Genomic DNA, 23936 nt, shown 5'->3' with positions numbered 1-23936 from the left:
TAGTGTTTGCTGACAGCGTCGCCTAATTGAGTTTTCAGTATTTTCAGTGTAAAAAAAATAACAGACTAAAATATAATTAAGAAAATACAACGTCTGAAAACGGACAAAAAGTCAACGTAGGTACCTGAGACTGTGTTAGAGAGACTCTTGTTAAGGTCGGTCCTGCTTGTGCAGTGCAGTGAAAAGGAGAATAGCAGCAATTTTGCTGTTACATCTCCCAGACGTGGCATTTTTCTCTCTCTGAACTTCTGCAAGCGCAAAATACATTCATTCTCATCTTCTGACCTGCGAGGTCAGAGACACACGGCTGCCATTTGTCCAATTTCCTCAGGAACACCAGATTAGGCAGTATTTTCCCTTCAGGGATGGAAATGAAGCTGCAGGTGCTTGACAACAAAACGCTTGCAAACATCAAGTTACTCGTAAACTTGCCGTTCTGTTGGTGAGGGTGAGAAAAATCTTGCATATGTTGGTTGTAGATTTTAGGGAACAAACGAAGTGAACAGGAAGTGACTGCAACAACGGCAAAATGGCTGAGAGCTCGTGGACACTGGTTGCTGTTACAGGGACTCGAGTAAATGCATTCATTTATCACAACTGGATGGCATGTTTTGCATTGAACGAAAAACATTAAAGTATTTCCTTGCGTTCAAACTGACTTAATTAGGCAAAGCAAGTTTTAGGGCGCAGCTGTTTCCCTTTACACCAATCAGAGGGCAACAGTGGCAAAAAGAAATGAAAAGAAAATCTGATTGGTTTGCTTTGAAATGAACAGAGAAGTTCTGTCTAATTACTTTCTTTGTTGATTTGAAAACCACTCCCCTTTACACACATTTTAAATTAAGGTTTTATCAAATGGACATAGAAAGCACCATTTGTGTGAGCGCACGCACTCATACACACACCCACACCCTGTGTGTGCATATACGAGTAAACTCGCACAGACTAAAAGTCACAGATGGTGTAAATTTACAACCGCAAATTGGGTGTTTAGCTGACAGTCAGGCCCAGAACGACTTGAAATAATTGCCGCAACACAATCACTCCTGAATCCTGTAATTGGGCGAGGAGACTTGGGCAACAAACAAACCACAGAGACACACACCTCATTACCAGCACTCATGGCACCGAGGAAGCAACTTCTAGTGGGGATCTCAGTGTGCCTGGGCGAATAACGAGCATGTTGGTCACGCCGGCGGTGCCAAAGCAGGATGTATATTGTGATAATTGAAATGGAGATGGAGAGGGATTTGCATCCCTGCCACTTTGGAAGTGCTAGGTGGAAGAGACAGGTGTATATTTGAACACAGGTTTTTGCTTTGTCCATGTGTAAATTCACAAAGGACACTAATGTGAGATGTTGTAGATGCTTGTTCCGGGTTCCCGGCAAAGGAAACAGGGGGGGTTTGCTTTTTGAAATTCACGGCAAACTACACTCTCACAAAATGACAACACATTGTCGGCCTGCTGCTACAGGGAGGAGAGCAGGTGAGAAGAGGGATTCACGTAATAGCGCCGCTGCGCAGGGCCCTTGGCTACGAGATGAGGACCTAAACGGAGAAGGATTTGCCATGAACACTTTTATGGCAACAGCAACTCCAGGAACCATCAGAGGTCTTATTTTCTGTCATTGACTTCAGAACTGCCACTAAAACAACTACTGGAACACGAGCTGCTGCCTCACGTGACGCCTATTTTGAAGATGAAGACGAGCCAGAGCATTCAAAGGTGGATACTGGCAGTCACCTTGTCCTCACCCAAACAAAATTTAGTGAAATACACAATCATGCTCTCCTAGATACCACCCTTCTATAGCTGTGTTTCCATTAGTCTTTTGCAAGACAAAAGCGATATTTCTAAAGATTTCAAAAAAGCACAACTGCGATTTGCTGATGTTTCCATTCAATGGTGTGAAGCGCATAAGCCGTCATTCTCGTGAAATCCCGACATAATCTTGCGGTACAAGATTTTACGAGAATTACGCTTGTTTGTTTGTTTACGTTTGTTGGCTGTCAAGAAGGGTTGTTATATTTTACTCTTGTAAAAAAAATATTCTGTCTCCTCCTCAGTCCAAACATAACACACCATTTTCACTTGTAGTGAACTTGTCCGCTGACGTGCAAGTGCGAAAAAGTGTTGCCATGACACTTTTGCGATATAACTCCACATCTCTACGTCTGAAGAACCACCTCATGAGAGCGTTAAAACTTTCTTGCCATACAAGTTTTTTTTCGAAGTTTAGGTGTTTCCATTACCGTTTTTTTATTGCAATATTTAGGTTTTGCTTCTGACGGCAATTATTTTTCAAAATAGGGACCACCGTCTTTCTGAATTCCCTAGCTGGAATGTTGACAACGGAGGAAAAAAAAACACACACACACACACACACACACACACACATACACACACACACACACACACACACACACACACAAGAATGTCAGAAACAATAAAGCAGAGATAATGTTCCACTTTGAGTGGAATTTGTCATCTTTGCTGTGCCCTCAGGCCTGGTGCAGCTTCACCTGCACCTGCGCGGGGACCTCCTCAGTCGAAGTTTAATATCTTGTTCATCTATAATTCATCATGTAAACAAATTTAATTAGTTGAGCCTAACGGGGGGGAAAATAGTAAATGGGAGAATAGAAGTGGAAAAAGTGGAAGTGGTGGGCAGGCAATGACGTCCAAAGAGCAGCGACAGCCACAATTAATAGAAGCCAGAAATAATGAAGGGGGAAAATAGACACCATTAATACAGAGGTTTGTCCTTTCCCTCGCTGCTGTACCAGATCAATGCATTCATTATTAGGCTGCCCCACTCGCCTCTGGCTACACCGCTCACACACACACACACAGACGGGTGTACGCATGTGCATACATACACACAGGCGCGCACATGCACACACACACACAGTGTAGCTTGGTTTTGGCCCTGATGTGAAATCCAAAAACCTTTGTACACAAACATCCTTTGGAAGTGTCTCCTTCCACCGCTAACTATATCTTCCACATTTGTCCTCTGTCTTGGTTTCGCTCTAGGCGATGAAACTCAGACATCTGATTTGGCGCTCAGTATCAACCCATTGCCCACAGCTCTTCAAAGCTATGCGCACGGCCTGCAAAACAAGCATGCGGCGGCCCTTCCTGGCCCTTCCTGGCCCCTCCTGGCCCCTCCTGGCCCCTCCTGGCCCTTCCTGGCCCCTCCTGGCCCCTCCTGTCTCTTCGTGGCCCTTCCTGTCCCCTCCTGGCGACAGCAGCTCCTGCTCAGCAATCCTGTGCCGGACGGTGGGTGTTGAAACGGGACGGGAGGCTTGTTTTAATGTAAATTGAGAATATCTCGCAGGCGCTCCCTCAGCAAAATTCACTCGCAGTCTCTCTCTCTCCCAACAAAACATTACATATGCAGGAACAGCGTTCAGAATCAGAGGTCACTGCCTTGAGCTGGTGCATCAGGAATCCTGAGCACCTTCTCCGGGTTCCGGATACGATCATCGTTTGCCTCACGCTGTTATCACGGACCAGTTTTATTGCTTCGTTGTTCAGAGCCAGTCACAACCAGTCACTGTCTGCTGGCAACTGACATCCCTGCTGCTGGCCTGACTGACTACAAACGCCTGTCTGAGCTTGGTTGCAGGGCACTGGTCGGGCTTCAGGGGGCCAAGTTTTAGAGAGTTTCTTGGCAACAAAAAGGAAATGGAACAAATAAGATCCTAACGGCGAGGTGCTGAAATGCTACCGTGGTGTCATGGACTTTATTTTCCCTCGGAAAGGGAGCCAAAGACTTTGGCCCACATCCGAAAGCTGTTAACACAGAGAATGTTAACACCTGAAGGTAAAATGCAGCCCGGGTCTCTTGCAGGCGGGGAGAAAGTCACCTACTTTTTTTTTTTTTATGTATCAGTGTTGTCTTCAGTCGGTCTCGGTGTCATTTTTCACACCGCCAATCAGGAGTGTAACAGGGTTAAAACGAAAATATTGCTGTCCAGACAAGCCAACGTTTTTCTGTGTGCAGTATATAAAATTTCACAACTGTGCAGGAACACAGAGGGACAAAACAGCGAGTTATGAGCAGCGTAGGTCCGCACTGAAATATTATAGCATGTCTGCAAAGCCACGGAAGACTTAAAGAATGGAATTGCATCTGAGGAAAGACGACTCTCTTGAAGTCACAAAGCCGAAAACAGACTCATACTGTACATACATAAATAATTTCTCGTGTGGTGCTTGGCTTTCTAAGTTTAGAAAAATATTTACACTAAAGGTGGAAGTGAAGTCATTATCTGAAGAACTAACCCTTTGGATCTAGAAACACAAGCAGGGTCAGATGCCTCACTACATTATAATTAATTGGGGCCACAACTCTGTCAAAGCCTGTTGTGAAAGATGAAGTGGCGCGCAGATCAGAGTTGAAGGCACTCAGCCCGCCGTTATTGTTATTAGCACTCAAACAGGTGCGTTGATTCACGGCGCCAACTGTGGGTAATTAGAAGCGACAACTTTTATGCGCACATAAGCGCCGGGGTTTGCGCGGTTGTTTCTTTTGCGAACACAAATTTTGCCAGAAGACGGGTTAGCGTAATTGGGCCTCATCGAGAACAATATGATTTCAGTTAGAGACTGCAGATAGAACAGATGCCATCAGACTGCAGCAAAGTGAGTCAAGGATAGACTGTCAATGACGGCTCTCTGATCGCATCCCTACATTTTAATGTGACCATCGTGCATGAACATCATCTTTTTGTTTTGGTCTGCTGGTCCGTACAGATAGTCGAGAAGGAACTTCTGTTCGGTTTTCTTTCTGCTACGCTAGGGATTGTTTACGAGATTTGTCAAACTGTCACTCAAAATGGCCCGTATTATATATTTTACAGCTGTGACTTTTTTTTTCTGCATCAAATTGTGGGCGAGACAACTCATAACTTCCCCAACTTCCCTGGGAGACAGGCAAAGCGTTGTTTGCTTGCTTTACTTTTTTTTTTATTCAAAACTATGTTCACAAAAATGCAATGAAGACAGATGAACAGAGGATTTTCCTGGGGTCAGTAAAAACAAAACAAAGCGTATTAGAGCGTTGATGCGAATGTGCTACCTGCAACGCAAACCTAAAAGCGGGAGAGAGGACGACGGTCTGCCCACACAAACACCAAATAGTAGGCAGAACAGGTGAGGGAAACCGCAGCAGCGGGGAACATGTGGAACGAGGTGGATAAAAGCAGGCAAAACAACAAAAAAATGAACGTTTTTTAGCTTTGCTGAAGACAGATCGGATTGTACACTGGAAACACCTCAGTGTCATCGCGAAGCCGAGAGACAACAGAGTGAGCGTAGAACTAAAGTCAGCAGCACTGTCCAGGTTTATCAATCTCCACAACAAACTATCGTACGACATCAAGCTAATAAACTTGGATGCGACGTTAAGTCTACCGTGCAACGGGTTTGAGTGATAAAACCAGCGCCGGAATCGCAGCCTCCAGCCGGGACAAATCGATGTCAATGAGCAACAACAAATTGCGGCGTGCCCCACCTATCCGGGGTGCTTTTCCAAAGCCGGAATAGGAAAGAAAAGGAACCAAGGCTGAGACAGAATGTCATTTCAGACTGCAGTGATGCTGCAGGGGAGGTGACCAAGGTCACGGCAAAGTCACGCTGTGGGATCCTGGACTTCTGTCTGAGATGTTCTCCGTAAAAGAACTTGCACGGCCTTCAGATGCTGGCTGCCATGGACAAACTCAACATACCAGTGAGAGAAAAGCACAACAGTGAAGCACTCACCGACAGCCAGAAACTGTCATTGATACCCACACTACTGTTTACACAGTTCAGTATGTATGTGTCTGGATGTGGGTGCCGCTGACCAGGGCATGGCCGCACCTTCTTCTGAAAGGCCATCTGGTTCCAAACACGGCACCAACATTTGGGTGCCTTTCATTTGTTTCTTCCGTGTCGTACACAGGACGCTTTGTGTAGCTGCAAATTTGGAAGAAGCACACGAAGAGAGAGAATCCTACGTCCCAGAGTGTGTTTCAGTCTTCTTGTGTCTGTCTCCCAGTGCAACTTCTGGAAGAAACTGCATCTTTCTGTCCCGGGTGGCAGCAAAACTGCACACAGCCGTGACTAGGCGATGAAAAGACATATGACAAAGAGGTGACAGGAAGTGGGTCAGCATATGTAGAGCAGCCAGTGTGGCATTGGTATTTATTATTTATTTATTTTTTGTCTAATGGAGGGCTCAGACAATATGATTTATTTATTTTTTTTTGCTGAGGGGACAATCACTGTACCAGATTAGGAGACAGAAATCTTGGCTGAAAGACATGTAGGACAACACGTCGGGCTCAGACCAATCACAGCTCATGCTTTCATAACAAGCAGTGATGTAAGGAGGACGTGTGTGTGTGTATGTGTGTGTGTTTTTTTTTTGGGGGGGAGGGGGTCACGGGATGAAACCAAACCAATGTGTCAAATGGTGGACCTCTCTTCAGAAAGCCACACAACAACAACAACAACAACAAGCCTTTTGTGCTGTACCTTCCCCCTGTGCCACACTAACGTTTTTCTGGGCGCCGCCGTCGCTGCCGGCCGGATCCCACTTAGCTGAAATGATAGGCCAATGTCCCAGAACAGGACAACAAAGAGGCGACGCTGCAATAAAAATATTTTCTCAGGTCGAGGCTTTAATGGTGCCGGTGTCATGTAGTCTGAGGCGGAGGAGCATGTCGTCACTGTGCTTCTGACCCGACTGCTTGGCGCGGGGCTGCACACTGGAAGCCCCCCCTGCCTCCCCCTTCACAAAAACCAAGATTTGATGAAATCCTTTGTTTGCAGGGTTAGCAGACGGCTCCAACACCAGCTCCACCGATTCCCCCTTCAGCGTGCAGGTCGTGAGCAAACAAGGCTGGCCTGTTCTGGCTGTAGGAAGAGATCAAGCCCTCAGCATTTTGGCATCTCCAGACCGGAGTGTTTCTGCTTTTGTTTTCCCTCACAAAAGAAAAAAAAAATCACCTTGGCTTTTTCATCGCTCCAGTCAAAATCCTTCCCCTTTCCTCTCACTGTTTGCCAAATTCATTTCTGCTCATATCTGGAGGCCATCGCATCAGATAAAACACTGCGCGCGTACTTTCGGGGATTTTGAGAATCACGCTCGGCGAGGAGAGAAAACTGGAGTCTGATCTTCATCCTTCCTCAACACAAACACTGCCTCCCACTGTCACACGCAGCCTCGGTGCTCCCACAGTGATTAGGAGTTGAATAGGGGAGCTGTCAGGTCATCCGTCTTTTCTCCACTCCCCCCTTCCACCGCCTCCCCCATCCTCATTCGTCATGGCTTAACCGCCGACCAAGACGCACAACCAGGAACGTATCACACACACACTGAATGTACAAACACAAACCCTCTCACACTGCAACAAATTCACTCAAAGGGAACAGGACAGGAATATGCACATGCACGCGCCTTCATTCAATCCGCTGCAGCAGGGAGCTGGACCGGGAACATTTGAACTCAAGCTAATATTTACGGTGCAATGCCGAGGAAGCTGGCGGCCGCCATGGAGCGCATGTGGATGAATGACTCAGAAACAATTCAAAGCAGAAAAAAAAATGCACGCAAAATGAACAAAAGCAAACATACGCTGTTGAGACGTTTGGGTCTCAGACGTCTGTCTTAGTGTCACTCCGCTGATTGGTTGGAGCAGTTGAGCAGAGCGGGCCAGTGCGAGAGCATGTGCCGGCATTCTTATGTGTGCTACTGCGTCTGTCAGTGTTTCCAAATAGAGAGCGAAAGGCTCAGCGAGACGGGGCGAAACAAAACAAACAAACAAACGAAAAAAGCAGCAACTTCCACACATTCAGCGTTTCCTCCAGTGTTTCTGGACGAACCGACGATTAGCCAAATAACTCAAGGCCAGCACCTCCACACGATGCCTGTGGCCTTAATCGCAGCAAGACTGAACCCTTTCACAACGCTGCTGCTTCCTTATGTTTAGTATGTTTAGTATATTTTTAGTATAGTTTCTGCCCTCTTTTTGTTTTGTTCTGCTGTCCTCTAAAGCAGTGGTCCCCAACCACCGGGCCGCGGACCGGTGCCGGTCCGTGGGTCATTTGGTAACGGGCCGAACAGAAAGAATAATTAACTTCTGTTAAATTAATCCTGTTTCATTCATTATCTGAGTGAAACATTTTATTTTGAAAAATGACCGGATTCTCTCCGTTATGTCCATCCAACACTCAACTTGGGACCACTGCTCTAAAGCACCAAGCACACCACAGCAAATTCCTCATAAGTGTTAAACCTACTTGGCAATAAACGTGTTTGTGATTTTGATACTGATTCTGATTCTGATGTTGACTCCACATCAAACCTGGAATGTGTGCGATCATAAATGGATCCGTCTTTCACTTCCTCGGCTGAGCCGTAACAGCAAATATTTTCAGTGTAAATAACAACCGTGCTGTGCGAACGTTCAAAATGAATAAGCTGACAAAAGGTGAGTCGGGGTGTGATTTCAATTGGTCACCCTGCATAGAAGAGCAGTACAACAGCTCAATTCATTCCTCAGTCATTCAGGAATGAACAGGTTAAATAATCTCAACCTTTTCAGAAAAAGGAAAAACTGCCTGAGAACCTTCGTGGATCCGTCTGTTGCAGAAGGTTGTATTTGAAGTTTTCTAACATAACTTGTTTAATACAAAGGGAACTGAGTCAGGATACACAGAGGAAAACATTAGAAAGAAAAGCTAAAAGAAAAGCTACAAGATACTAAACTGGAGTAAGACACGTTAATGGGGAATGAGTGAAAGTGACACCGACATATGATGAAAATGTTTTTTTTTTTTTCAATCTTGGGGTTTTTATATAGCATCCAGTGTTTTCACAAGCAGGGAAATACATCCACCAGGATGTGTGAACTGTTCTTCCCAAGGAGAATGACTCATCTGCTTTCAACAAATTGGACCCTGAACTACAGCAGGCCTGCTCAGCCTCTTTCAGGGACCCTGAGACTCCAGCTTATTAAAACAGATAGTCGCTTAGTGGTATTTGGAGAACCCTAAAGCAGCAGGCCTGTGACGCATTAGGCGACTCGAGATGTACTCCAAACCCCACAGACTGTCGTCTGCTAGCAGGTGTCTGCCTCTCTGTGGTAATTACACTTGAACTTGTCATGATGCACCTTATTATGAACCCCAAGAATTGGTCCAGGCGTGACAAAAGGCTGCATTCACTAAGACGCAGGGTGTCACTTAGTATGGCGTTTGAATCCCTGACCTCAAAATGAACCCTGTGCAAGTCTTTGACCTTGAAAAACACCACTCGCTGACCTTGGTCCACTTGAGGCTTTGGAGGAAACATTAAAACAGCAGGGTGGCTCACAGTGTTGAGAAAGCATCAAGAGTTCATGGATTCTTTCTGAGATCTCTGCTAATAAAGTTTTGGTTTAAATCCCCGATGGACAAAAAGGCCAGAGTCTCCTCTTCCAACTTCAGACTTTGACCACAAATGTAAAGTGCATTACAAATAAAATGTATTATTATTATAACCTCAAATTAAATGAATTAATTTGAGGTTAAGTCTGATTTCTTTTGAAGACCTCACCGTAGATGAGCTCTTGGCGCTGACTTCTGATGTAACTGTGGTTATTTTTGGTCCGACACTTGTTGACCTGTCCAAAGTGAGATCATTTCTGCTGTGGGGCTGATGTGTGGTTCAATATGTCCAGCACCACCAGCCGAGCCGCGCTGCAGATTTTATCGACTCCCCATGAAGGCTTACGGCAACGGCAGCCAGCGGTGGATTTCCAATGAAAAGCTCGCCAACGTGAGGCAAATTAAAGCTTTAAACATATTTTAATGTCTGTTTTGTAATCTAAACAGATATTAATTGGACCCAGGATAAGAAGATATTTGAACACATCCTATTTAATATTTCAAATTTAATAATAATAAAAAAAGCAGTTCATAATTCATTTAACTGTGTTCTGCAATCGACATAATTTGTGAGGAGAAAAAAGGGAGAAATTCAATTTCAATGAAACGAGCAACAATGGAATATATATCAATGCACAAACACACACACACACACACACACACACACACACACACACACACACACACACACACACACAAAGATACACACACTTCAACGTGGCAGCAACATGGCTGCGTCATATCATGAGCAGACTTCCTGATTTAATACAAATTCCTTGTACTTTAGAAAGCACCACATGCAGAGGCTTTTTTGTTCGATGAGCCATCTGTTTATAAGGCTAAACAGAGTAATAAAATAAGAAGGGAAAACCACTGGAGTGTTCAAAACTAGCTGACCAGAGAATATAATTCCAAGAGGAACTGTACACGGAAATAAGCAGACCGAAAGAAACTGGAGAAAATACGAGAAAACAAAGAAAAAGGCTCTCAAATTGTCCAAACCATAAAAATATCACCGAGGGGGTCATTGCCAGTCTTATTAGTGAGCCATGACTGCACACCGGATAATAGCACTTTGAAAACAACACCAACATATCGGTGCACTTAGAAGTCTGTGGTCATGATAACAAGACAGAAAACTGTGTTCCGTCAGGATGCAAGACGCTAACAATAAATTAAAATGTCAGCCAAGGCTGTGATTTTGTTTGTTAAATATCTTTTTTCAAGAGATGCTGATATTTCTCATATCCTGGTCCACCTCCTGTTTCCGTAAACCTAAACATACATGTGGTTATTAGCCCAGGCCTATTTAGGTGGCCGACATCCAGGCCTCTCAATGACTCATGTTGCTTAAAAGAGATGAAAGTAAAGCGCTGCATCTCCCTCAGCACATTTTGCAAGCTGTTCTGAATAATTCAATTCGACCAGTTTCCATTTCCCATCACGATAATAGCCCAAGTCCATCAAAGTAATGCATCACATCTAATGGGAAATCCTGTATCGGTGACTGTCTGTATTGAAAAGGTGATTCATACCTGACTCTGCGCTAATAACTAATTGGGCAAAGATAGCACCTGGAAAAAAAGCCAAACCAGAATAGAAATGTTGACTCCATAAACAAGACACATTCTGATGTTTGCCTTGGTGCTATGGCACCACATGGTGCCTCTAATCCCAAAACATCCACAATTTCTATTTCCAGGGACCAAGGGAAGCCAGAATGCCAAATGACTAATCGCTGCCTCTTATTTACACAATGTGCTATAACTGTCAAGATTTTCTCAGTGCAGTGCATCATGCATTATTTATTGGGACTCTTTTTCTTTTTTTAAGACATCCAATCACGGCTGCTTGTAATTTCAGTCAGTATTTATAGTGTTGCATGTTTTTTGCTTTAAGGCTGTGCGACATGGAGGCTTGCTTCCACCTCCAACAATTTGTGGTTGTTTTCCGAGCGGTGACGCCGTGTTCCTGTATATACAGCTCACAGGCGCTGACCATGGTGCTGAAACTGCTCCCTGACAGCAGAGCCTCACGGAAGAGACTTAGAAGAGCCAATCGGCAGGAAGGAGTGAGGGTGCAACGTGGCGCATGTTTTCCTATCATTGTGCCAGTAAGCCAGCGTGAGCAGCATCAGGGCCCTGGCGCATCAACACTTTATGAATGCTATTAGCCACACCTGCATTTAACAAGTGGAAGTGTCCTAGAGCAAGAGAAGTCTATTCACCATTACAAAATAATCCCTGCTATAACGTGATTAAGGCAGTAATGGGACCCGGGTGAGGCGTAAAAAAAACAACACACTTTGATGTTATTGTAATTATCAGGAGAAAGACTCAGCTTGATTGCGGAAATGCGTGACTCTTTAGTTTTGGCATCTCAATCAAGCTCCGACTCAGATGTCCAAATGAAAAAGAGTTTATTTTCCTTCTTCTAAAAAAAATAAAAAAATAAAAAACCTTTAACAGGGCAATGAACAAGCTTCCTGTTCCTAGCAGGGGAGCAGTGCTCTAAGCACCTGCTCTGTGTTTTGACATTGTAACATTTTAAAGGTCCAATATTGTTCATAAAAGACAGTTTACCAATGTTTTCGAAGGTCACTATTTCTGTAACCTTTCAGTGGCGTCCTCAGAAATGAATAAAAAGTCCAAGCTTTATTTTGTTTTTTTTACACAAATAATGAGTACTAACAAAATGCCTATATAAAACCCAGCCTTTTGTGATGTCACAAAGAGCAACGCTATCTATCCTTAGTTAGAAACAAAAAAAAAACCAAAACATTTCAGGTGTCCTGCTGACTTAGGTTTTTCTTTTTGTGATTTTCTTTCTTTCTTTATTTTAGAGAGAGAGGCTGCGAGCAGTGTGCTAAATATTTATTTGAGTTATTGGGATAATTAATCTTAATGAGGCAGCATCACTTCAGTTCAGGGTGACAAAGAGAAATCTTACGAGCGGTGTAATGTAACCTTAAACAACGACCTGCAATTGGAAGAGCTAATTTCAGCACATCAAGTGAGAATCAGATGAATAGATTAGTTTAATGTATGTTGCATGAGAAGACCTCCCTTGTGTAATTCCACCTACTACAACCTCAGTACGTCTGCAACACACACACACACACACACACACACACACACACACACACACAGACAAACCCAGAGACAGTTTTATTAGCTGCCTCTAAACCATTGTGTATTTCTAGCAGATCCTCCAGCAGCTTGGAGCACATAACTTGTAGTTGTAAACATTTGGCTCACGCGCTTCTTTTTACCCCGGGAGGCAGAACCTCCCTGGAGTCAGCGCTACCTCCTGGCCCGCTGTTTTGTGTTTTCTGCGATTTTATGCTTAAAGCGACACAAACCCAAGAGTGTTTTGTCTCTCACAGTGTCTGCTGCACGTGGCTGGGGCTCTATTGTTGCAGCACTAACTGGGAAGTCACTGGGACACCGCCACCAAGGCGGAGGGAATAACTGGAAGTTCACCGACATGCTGTGCACTCACGGAGCAGAACCAGAGGGTGGCGTTCTGTGAAGTTGTGTACTTTTGTGTGCGCTTGCCCAAGTGTCTCATCACTGCATGACTGAAACAAATAGAAAGGGGGTTTTGCACTTGGCTATAAACCCCAACACTACTGACATTACAGCTGAGCTGCAGTCTGCCTGTCTGTGTATGTGTGTGTGTGTATGTGTGCATGTGTGTTATGTATAGCCTTCTGAGGGATGTGTGTGTATCTCACCATGTGTGTTCTCATTTGTGTGACATTGTTGTGCGCTCAATCATGCAATCATGCAATCATGCTTATCTCCAAGTACGCGCGTGCGTATGCTCCATCACACTCTGTTTCTGTCACTGCGCTTCCCTGAAGCCTTTGATGTGCGTTAAAGAGTATATGGCATTAAAAAAATATATGGAAAAGCGTTGTGTGAAACAACTTCCTTTTACTCGCAATAAACTTAGTAGGCTTGCTTGAGGTGCTTTTAATCTTTTTACAATCAACGCTGGTGCACAAAAATGTTTTACATTTATGTTTTCTTTATAACGCTTACAATTACACCATATTGACTGAGTCTAACAGCAGTAATTCTCACGATGCTAGCAAGATGTACAACACAAAATACAACTTTCCAAACTCTTGACAGCACATCTCAACTACTCCTGTGCTTCTGTTTACTTCTGTTTCTCCCAGTAGTCACACAGTGTCGTCCCATGATGCAACTGTGCTTTACACAGCCTTGTTCATTTGTATCAAATCACTCCTTGGAAAGAAACAAATATTGGTATGAATGGAAAAGTAATAAAAAATAGAGATTTTGTTTTCAGAAATGAAATCTGTTTGCAATGCGATCATTAATATGTCACTCCATTTCCTACATAGCACACAATAAGGCTCTGAACTGCCTACCTATGTATGGATCAGTAAAATCACATGTCAGCCTTTAAGTGAAAACATTTTTTTTTTCAGACTGTATGGCTCAAAAGCTCACTTGGGTTAAAAAAAAAAAACAGCCCTGCCTTTCGGCTTTGAAAGTATTACAGAACAAGCATGGCTCCCATCTATTCTAAGGCTCATAACAAAGCCCGAAGAAAAATGTTGAGTTTAAATGTATTTCAGAGCTTAATATCTTGCAAAGTTTTTTATCATGCCTCCTACTGAGTCATAAAGAACTTGACGTGTTGAAAACAGCAGTGGGTTCAGTGAATTAATCTGCAATGGGAGGAGGAGGGGAACAAACAAACTCATTGGTATCATTTAGACCAGGGTCGGATGACTGGCTCGCCTGCACCCGGTCATTTCGAGGTTTAATATGGCCTGTCTGAACCAGAACACGTCCTACCTCCCACCGATTAAGGCACGTTAGCCAGAATGAACTAAAAATGCTCCTGTCGATCCTCCCACTCAGCTCCAAGACCTGAGCAGAGACACACCTTTAGCTGCCCACTGCACTTGAACCACTCGTTTTGGGTCACCAGAACAATGGACATAACCTCCAACAGTCAGTATTTAGAATTTATGGTGAATTCAAAGAACTCCATGGACAATCAAACTCGCTTATGGAGATATGAGGGCAAGATTACTGCGTCGACTGCTAGATAGACTATCAGAACACAGCGGACAAGATTGTTTCACAATTCTCATTGGCTTTGGCAAGAGCTCTGCTAAACGACGCAACAAAGAACAAGTTTGTTAAACTAATCTTGATTTGTCTGCTTTAATGGGAGAGTCACCTGGTTCGCTCAAACACACAGGTTTTGCCTCCTCTTTCAAAACATTTTTTAAAGAGCTCTTTTGGCTGATCAAAGCTACTTGGAGATTGGCTACGAGTTGCTCCAAACTTAACCCTGAGCAGAGGGTGAAGACGAGCAAAGCACTGAGAGAAAAGATTTCCTCATTATTGCCAAAGTTGATTCATCACTCGGCACAAGGTCACTTTAGTTTATTGCCTTTGGGGAGGTCACTCTCGCTTAGTCCAGGCCTCGGTGTCAAAACGCAAGAGGCTTGATTAATTGTCAATCAGCCAGCCATTAAACCACATACTATAAAGAACATGGCTGGGCCAGAGGAAACATGAAACCTCCTCTGCTGGCCCGCGCTTCGAGGAAGGTCCCCCTCACGAGGTTAAACTGCACCGACCCGCCGAGGGAGAGAGCGGGAAATGAGAGAAAACTCAGGCATGCATTTGGGTGCATACAAGTGGAATGAGAGGTAAACGCTGGAGGGGAAGCGGTAAACAGGCAGCTGAGGAAGAAATCGAGAAATATTTACAAGATAGAGATGTGAGCGAGGACAAGAACTCACTACAGGCTGCAAATTGAGACGCATCAAAAAAAAAAAGTCAATCCGCTGCGAAACAAGCAAATCTCTTTCGCTGCCATTTTTTTTCACCCCCTGCCTGACATTTCATCTCCCGGGTGGAAACAGTGTTGGGAGGAGAAGCGACGGGCACACGTGTGAATATGAAACTATTTAATTCCCACATCCAATATCGCACACGTTATGGCTTCTGCAATAGTTGCAACGGACGTGCGTGCACACACACACACACACACACACACACACACACACACACACACACACACACACACACACACACACACACACACACACACACACACACACACACACACACACACACACCATTAAACAGCTATTCCCAGCAGCTATTGGTGCAGCGGGGAAAATCAAGTTCTTGACCAGCGTTTGAAGTGGTATCAGCTACACTTGTTCCTATCTCCCCACTATCACTCCTCTGTTATGTTCCTCACTAACCCCTCTCCACCATTACTTATCTCTCTGACGCCCCCAGAGATCTGCTTCCTCGTTCCTACGCCCCCATCCCCTCCCCCCAACACGCCGCGGCTGTGCACGTGCCCGCTCTTTCTTAATCATTCAGCTTTAGTTCCCCCCTGTCATCACGTCCTCACCCAGAGATGCTCCAGGGCAGAGGAAGCTTCACTTCCCCTCATCACACCATCTGACTTTTATCACCTGCTCTCTTCTTCAACTTCGCTGTTCATTATATATATATCAGGGCTGTCAGTCGATTACATTTTTTAATCGCAATTAATAGCAAATTAATTGCATTTTTTTTTTTACCCTGCTCTATATGTAACTTAAGATATTTATTTGTGCTTGTTATACTACGGAAGGACAATTTTGAGAGGACAATTGTAATTCCTTTGTGGAAATATTCTATTTTTATTTTCATTGGAACATTCCAAAACGATTATATACTTATACTGTCCAGATACTCTCCAAAAAACAACAACAAACAACCTCAAACTTCGAGGTATTCTCAAGCCATGATCGCATTTGTCAGCGCAATATTTTATTTTGAAAATAAACCAGATTCTCTTGTGTTATTTTGAGTGACTTCCTGTCTAGCTTGACACGGATCGCTCGCGGCTCACACACAAAATAGACAATATATTATATATTATTATATATTATAGCAAAGGAACTAAGACACTGACTGAAGATTGACTCCAGTCAAGTTAAAGGAGCAATTCACCAAAGTTTGAAACTTCACTGCTCCAGAACATGTTGGTGAGTTTTCTTTTGTTCACATCTTGAGTTTCGTGGAGGTGAATAGGTCCACCAGGGAACCTGTTGTCGCCAAGGACTCCAGTAACAGCAGAGCCATGTATTCTTAACCCACAGCATGTCAGCTCTCCTGAGTATAGGGCAGTTCTGACAGATGAACAATTGACCACAAGGCTTAACAGACCAACAGACATTAAAAAGCAACCGGTCAGAACCGATGCCGCTTTTGGTTTAGCTCTAAATCTGACTAGTATTTGAGTACCAAGTCAGTTCAAAGAGGAGTAAATAGAGTATTTGTCAGGGACTATTTTCAGCATTAATACCCTGGTGGTGGGCTAAATGAGTATTAACAGCTTCAGGGCAGTGCACGTGGGACTGATTAAAAATACATTCAAAGTCACCACATTTAATGTGATGCAGTGGTTGAAGCTCACTGTTGTCAATGACAAAGGGTTTTGCAGATGAGCGAGAGCACGACTGTTTGACAGAACTCCAAGTGAGGGAGATGTTTACAATATCCTGAACCTTACACCTTATGCACATAATGATGCTTTAATTTTAAGCAAGACAAGAAAAGTCCTTGGACTTCGACGAGTCCTTTGACTTGTGAAATTTTAATCTCTGCCTAAAAAATGTGCGATCAGACGGGGAGCTGGAGGTTAATGTGCTCCGTCGCCTCAACTCCATGGAAGCTCTTCATCGTCCCGCCTTCACTCATTACCATCATCTCAAACTCCACATTATCCTGCATTAATGACTCCACAGACCTCCCACACTTTCCCGCTTGGCTCCTCGCGCTCCTTCACCCCTCAGCACCCCCTTCTGTCCCCTGCTCCTCGTCCTTATCGCTCTCGCTATTGCACTCTCTCCATTTCCCCACTCAGTCCGCTGCTCGCTGCAGCTCCAGACCAAATCACCCTCCCCTTGCCACGCTGCATGTCAGGGATCGCACGCTCTCCTCCATCATGTGAGGACACAAGTGAGGCAATAAAGAGGAAAGATTGGACAGAAATGCTGGAGGGGAAAATGGGTGAATGAAGAGAGGCGGCAAAACTGGAGGAAGGAGCAGCGGAGGGAAGAGGAGCAGAGGAAACCTTCCTGAGGAAGAGGATTCTGAAGAGACAAACCGGCTCACTTCCTACATCCCTGCTATTTTTCCCCCCGCTCTCCTTCGCTCTGCCGCCTTTCTTTTTTTTTTTCCCTCGCTGTGTCCCCTCCTTCATCCAGTACCTGTTCTGTGGGATTAACATGACTTAAAATTCAATCAGCCTGCAGCCTGTGGGAAGAGCGACAGAGACGGCAGACAGCGCTGCAGCTGTCGAGAGCGAGCAAGGGGACGACCAGTGGGAGAGAGAGAGAGAGAGAGAGAGAGAGAGAGAGAGAGAGAGAGTAAGGGGATAGACGGTGAGAAATCAAGAGATGAGAGAGAGCGAGAGGGAGAGAGAGAGAGAGATGGGTGTTTTTCCACGGAGCTGAGACAGACGGAGAGCGACGGAGAGCAGGAGATGTGAGCGTTTCTGGGGGGCTCGCCGTGGAATGATCTGCAATCGAGGTGAGTGGCTTTCACCTTTTCACGTGGCGAAGGGGGCAAAAAAGCGGGTGGAAGGGGTGGAAAGCGTGCCGCTCGGCAAGGAGAGAAGGGGGCAGCGGAAAGCTCCGGGCGCACCGACTTTACAGCAGCTGTCGGCGGTGTGCCTGCGAGGCAGCAAAGTCAGAACTCGAGGCAGAGGAGCAGAGACAAGGGGATGAGATGAAGAAAGAGATGAATTAAAGGGCTCTGGTGAAATTCCGCAAGCGGGGAACTGCTGCAGAGGGCAAATATGTTTGAGTCGCAGTGCTAATAGAGCACAAAAAGAAAAAAAAAGAATGAGGTGAGTGAACAGCTTCAGCAGAAGATAACGAGACAGCCTTTGCAAAGAAAGGTGTCGGCTTTCCCAGTTTGATTGACAGGCTGGGGATCGGGGGGAGGGGTTGGGGAGGGTGGGACTTGTGAACTGCCTGACATTCATGAGGCTGATCAATAGCCCCGTTGTTTCATTCAACTCTGTGCGTGCACCCATGTGTGTGTGTGTGTGTGTGTGTGTCCGCGTGTGTGTGCGTGCGCTCGCAGGGGGAGTATCGCTGCATGACTACTTAGCGGATGTGCGCGTGGCGGTGGTAAAAAACTGCTGCTGCTGCCGCTGCTGAAGCAAGCACGAATGCGATGCGTGACCATGCGCGAGTGCGTGCGCGAGTGCGTGCGCGTCGGCGTGCGCGCGTCGGAAAAAAATAAATAAAACAAGAGTGCATGTTGGTGCATGACAAAGAAGGAGCCATTGCAGCCTGCTGCGCAGCATTAAGAAGGTCTCGGCAGGTATTGATCGTGTTTGACGGACAGGTGAAGTGAGGAAGGGAGAGGAGAGGAGGGGAGCGGAGGTGAGGGGAGAGGAGGGAGCCCGGTGGAGGGAGGTGGGGACTGTGGGCAGGGAGGGAGGGAGGGAGGAGGGTAAGGTGGGGATGATTGATTGACAGCAGAAGTTTGCAGGTGAAAGGACGGGTGGAGGAGAGGAGAGGAGAGGAGAGGAGAGGAGAGGAGAGGAAGTGCCAACATCTTATTCCAGCGGAAGTGCACCGAGAGCAGAGACGCTCATTCATCTCATCTTCATGTTCCTCCTCTCTCTCTCTTCTCTCTCTCTCTTCTCTCTCTCTCTTCTCTCTCTCTCTCTCTCTCTTCCAGGTCCCCCATCCTATCCATCCCCAGCCTCCTGCCTCCACCTCCTCTTCCTCCCAAGGTCACCGACGAGCAGCGACTTGGGCGTCGGAGAGCAAGCGGCCGACTGCGTGCGCAGGCGTCCTGTGACACGCCCTGGATAACACGGCGGGAAGTGTGGGGAGAACAAAAGAGGAGGAGGAGGGTGTGGAGGTGGGGAAGGGAGGTGGTGGAGGAGGTGGTCACAGGGGGGGAGACGACGACGACGGCGGCTGCTGCTGCGTGCGCGTGTGGAAAGCATGAAGCGGTAGGAGAGGAAGCCACCAGGGGGGGAACAGATGAAGATAATAAGCCGTGCATAAAGAAGGGAGGAGGCGGGCCACAGAGTGAAAGAGAGGAGGAGGAGGAGGAGGAGGAGATGAAGATCCCAAGACCCTCCAGGATTCCCGCTCCCGAGGTTGAAGAGAGCCGGCAGGAACTGATATCAGAGCAGCGTATATAGGATTTCAAGCAAAGTGGATCCGTGGATTCTTCTTTTTTTTCCCCCCTCTTCTCAAACTGAGGTCTCTATTTTGGAATACCGGGCATGGATTGAGAGAGTAATTCTGGATTTTCCAGCTCCTTTCCATCTATAGAGGACTAAGAGGATATTGCCACTATCTGCTTTTCCCCCCTTTCTCGCACTGACCTACATCCTGCTGCTTCTTGATGTGTGCAGGTGTGTGAGAGAGAGGAGTCGGACTGTTCTTTTCTTCTCCCCGGCCCTCCACACAAACACACACACGATAACTCTCACATACCTTCACATACACACATACACACACATACACACACAGACCCCCTGCTGGACCAACACAAAGACGACACACCTGGGGCAATATGTGTGCTTAACACTCTCATCCGCCCAGGCACAGGCAGAAGCACGCACACAGAACACACACACACACACACACACACACACACACACACACACACACACACACACACACACACACACACACACACACACACACACACACACACACACACACACACAGAAACCTGGATAACATGTGGAGCTGATTTGGATTATAGAGCCGCACAGACGGAAAAGGTAACGTCCGCACAGTTTCAAACACGCACACACGCACGTGCACGCTCACGGGCACACACCGGCCAAGTGAAGGTGGACCCAGGTTTGCACGGTTTGGCTCTCTTGTGCTGAATCATTGAGCGCATCAATGCAGCGAACAGCAGCAGCACTGGCTGGGTACTCTGCGTCCTCCTTGCCTCACTTGCACACGGGCCTATAAATAATGAACAGCTGTGCATTCATAACAACACAAACACGAGCTGCTAATGTCACGGCGTGTGCGCCCACACACACACACACACACACAGTTGCCACATGGCACAGATGAGCGTACATTTCTTTTCTTATCCTTCTATTTTAATCCTCCTCCATCTCCAAAACCCTAATTTTTTATTCCCCACCCCAAAGTCCTTCTGTGCCAGTGCCATCCAGATGTCCTGTATCAGATGACTCACTAGGTGCTCCTCGGCGTGGCTTTCATCACCTCGCCTCTATGTAATCTACATACTGCACGCCTGTCGCCGTGTGTATCCTGGTGAAAGTGCAGCTGATGGTGTTTGTGCAGCGGCGGAGGCAGCAGCACACAACGCTTCTGGCCTTCCTTTGTTTCAGCTGGGTTTTTTTTTTCTCGTTTTTTTTACGTAAGAGCTCAGTCTGAGTACAAACACACATACACACATTTGGCACACTGACACAGGAGATCAGACTGACTGAGTGGATATATTGGAGGATCAGAGGGTGATGAGAAAGGAATGGAGACAGGAACGAGGCAGAGAGAGGAGAGAAGGGAGGGTGATGCACAACGATAACATGGGAGGATGAGGAGCGGGGTTGGGGGGTAACATATGCCACATAGGGACAGGCATGGGCGGGGTTAAAGGAGGTCAGACTGCAGCGAAGGCAAGCTGGACGCAGCGGGCGACTTGGTCAAGTGACGAGGACGGAGGGAGACAGTTAAAGAAGAGAGCAGATTAGGAGGCGAGGGGTGAAATGATGAAGGGCTTATGGCGGCAGAGAGGAGGGGATGAAAGAAAAGGGAGGAATAGCAAGGAGGCCGATGTGGAGAAATGGCTGGATAAAGGGGAACGCGGGGAAAGAGATCGAGTCGTAAAACTTTGAACGGAACGTCGAAGAAAAATAAGGCCGAAGGGCCAACTGGCGCTCAGACAGCGAGCGAGAGGTAAATCTCAATGAGTGACACAGCTGTAAAGAAGAGGTTGGGGAAGACTGGCTGAAAAAGAGGGATAAAAATAGAAAAAAGACGGACGAGAAAGGAATAATTAGAATTGACAGATGGCCATCATTATGACACCTTCCACTTTCACACCACCGGCTACAATTAGTCTGGCACGACCCGAAAACGTCTGCGAAAGATGACTAACAGCAATAATGAGCTCTTTGGAGAAACGTACGAGGGGAATTTGTTTTACCACGGGGGCTTTTGCGTGTAATAGATGTGCAGCGAGCATTAGGCACAACTTTGGGGGAAAAGTTCTATTCAACCTCAGAGACGCATTCACTTCCCCCAGAAACAAAAGGTTTGGGCCTAAAAACAATAAGGCACACGCGCAGACAAAGCACCGTCAACCAGCCAGGCAGGCCTCATTACTCGCTCTGTTCAATCTCCCACAACAGCCTCCGATTCTTTCTTTAAAACCCACTCTGAAAGCAAGATGACTGGATCTTTTTAAAATGCAACAAAGAGGCCTTTTGATATCACTAAAGCAAATCATTGTTCTATAATTGGCTGTGCTCTGCTGCTAGTGATACTCGCATGAATACAGAGCAGGTGAGTGGCGCGCGGTTCAAACAGGGAAGCCATGGCTGGGAAACAGACCACTCTTGAAATGTCTGGTTTGCACCCAGTGCAGCTTGCAGCCACTGGGGGTGTCTGTCGTTCGCAGGGCTACAGTAGGGGAGATGAACAGATGGGACGCTCACTGCTGAGAGTAGGAGTCACGCCAAAACAGACAGACTGGGAAGTGGATGAAGGCAAAGAGGGAAGAAAGGCAGTCATTGGAGCACTCATTCAAGGAGACTCAAAAGATTGGGGAACAATTAATTTTGCCTTTTGAGAGCTTTAAAAAAAAAAAAGGAAAACTGACCAAATGCTGCGAATGTGGGTATTGAGTATAGCTTAATAAGGGCTGCTAGAGAGAGGGGCACTGTGAATGCAAAAGTGGCTCGACTACTTCACTGAGCCCATAGCAACAGAGGAGCCTCACTGGGGACGATGATAGTCGTTGTGATGTTGGTGGCTTCTAGTTTCCCTCCAGCTCCAGTGAAGCTGAGTGGAGGCTCCATGCAGCTACACTGACAACTGGCCTGCACCTGCCCGTCATCCTTCCCAGTCCTTCCCAGTCCATCCCAGTCCGCCACAAGGAGTGAGGGAGCAGTGAGTAAATTGCGGACGATGCAGCAAGTTTTAAATGAGATGTGTGGAAACATTTGCCCCCCCCTTCCGCCAACTCCCTGCCAGGAAGTGAGGAAGGAGACAGAGTGATGGATGGTCAGGAAACAATGTGCTGACACTGCAGAGCATTATCGAGTAACTGTCAACAGCATGTTTCCGCACATTTTGTACAATTCAAAAGTAAAAACTGTAGTTTCACCCCCCCCAATCTTTGTTTGGTGAACCCTTGAATTTTAAATATTGTTCCGGCCCAAGTGAACAATTTGTCATCCGTGACAAATTGCTGCTGTCTGCATGGGTCGTGCAAACAGCCAATTAAGTGCAAAATGCAGGGATAGAACGGACAGACAGACCAGTCAAACAAATATTGACCACAGAGGAGGAATAGCTGCAGGCCTCAAAGACAGTCTCAGAAATGAAGACCTGATGGATGACAAGCACCTTTTTATTTTAGAGATTTAATCCTCGAAACATGACGGCGTCATGAAGGTGGCGCGTAATGTGCGGACAAGTGAATGACAAACGGTTGGAGGGAGGCGCCGGTGCTGTGAGAGGGGAGGGAGGAAGGGAAGGAGGATCAAAAGGAGGAAACAGCAGGCCCCTGTCAGCATCTAAGGAGGTGAACGGCAAGATGACGGGGGGGCGAAAATAAGAGCTATAGAGTGATGGCGTGATGAAGAGCAGTAATTACAACAGCGACTGGCAGAGAGCGCAAGTAATGAAGAATGAAACGGCAAGCGATGGCACTTGAGAGGTGGATGATAAGAGGGCGAGGGGACGAGGGAATAACAATGTGTGGGAAGAAAAACCATGTTAATAAAGGAGCGGAAACAGGCCGGGCGGGCGGGGAGACGGCTCGAACCGAAGGGAAAAAAAAAAAACTCCCGACTGTCAGTCAGTCACAGAAGAACCGACAAAAGCAGGGAGGGAGACTGGAGGTGGTCAGTTGAGGGACGACTGAAGAGACGAGAGAGAGAAGGAGCCAGTTGGGGAAGCGGCACCCATGAGTGCCGGGAGCGATAATCAAAAGCAGGCGGTCAGAGGTCGAGGGGGGGCGACGGCATGAGAGCAGCGTAATTGAATAGTTGACAGTTTGTTTACGCACAGCAGGCTCCTGATAGGCAGAACAAACTGATCACCGCTGGAGACACACTGGGGAGGGCCGAGTGGGGCGGTCACGGGCCAACCCGTCTCTGAGTGAGTGAGTGTGTGTGTGTGGCAGCCGGGCAGCAGATAAGAGCGAGGGAGGTAGGGAGGGAGGGAGGGAGAGGATAGAGGTGGCAAATCTGGGATGAAA

General features: G+C 46.4%; 2 protein-coding genes across 2 annotated transcripts in view; one reads left to right on the top strand and one right to left on the bottom strand.

The window, feature by feature from the left end:
- Positions 1–23936, bottom strand: part of pcxb (pyruvate carboxylase b) — a 265842-nt gene that overhangs the window by 63763 nt on the left and 178143 nt on the right. The gene's annotated exons all lie outside the window — the stretch shown is intronic.
- Positions 19887–23936, top strand: part of LOC142893514 (leucine-rich repeat and fibronectin type-III domain-containing protein 4) — a 32464-nt gene continuing 28414 nt past the window's right edge. The window contains exon 1 of the mRNA XM_076034153.1: positions 19887–20247. The gene's annotated coding sequence lies outside the window, so the exon portion shown is untranslated. The remainder of the gene's footprint in view (positions 20248–23936) is intronic.

The sequence above is a fragment of the Nelusetta ayraudi genome, unplaced genomic scaffold (genome assembly GCF_046127955.1).
Source record: "Nelusetta ayraudi isolate G7.1 ecotype Tasmania unplaced genomic scaffold, CSIRO-AGI_Nayr_v1 ptg000042l, whole genome shotgun sequence".
NCBI classification, from domain to species: domain Eukaryota; kingdom Metazoa; phylum Chordata; class Actinopteri; order Tetraodontiformes; family Monacanthidae; genus Nelusetta; species Nelusetta ayraudi.
Note: the sequence above shows the minus strand (reverse complement) of the source record. Positions and strands in the feature narration are given on the sequence as shown.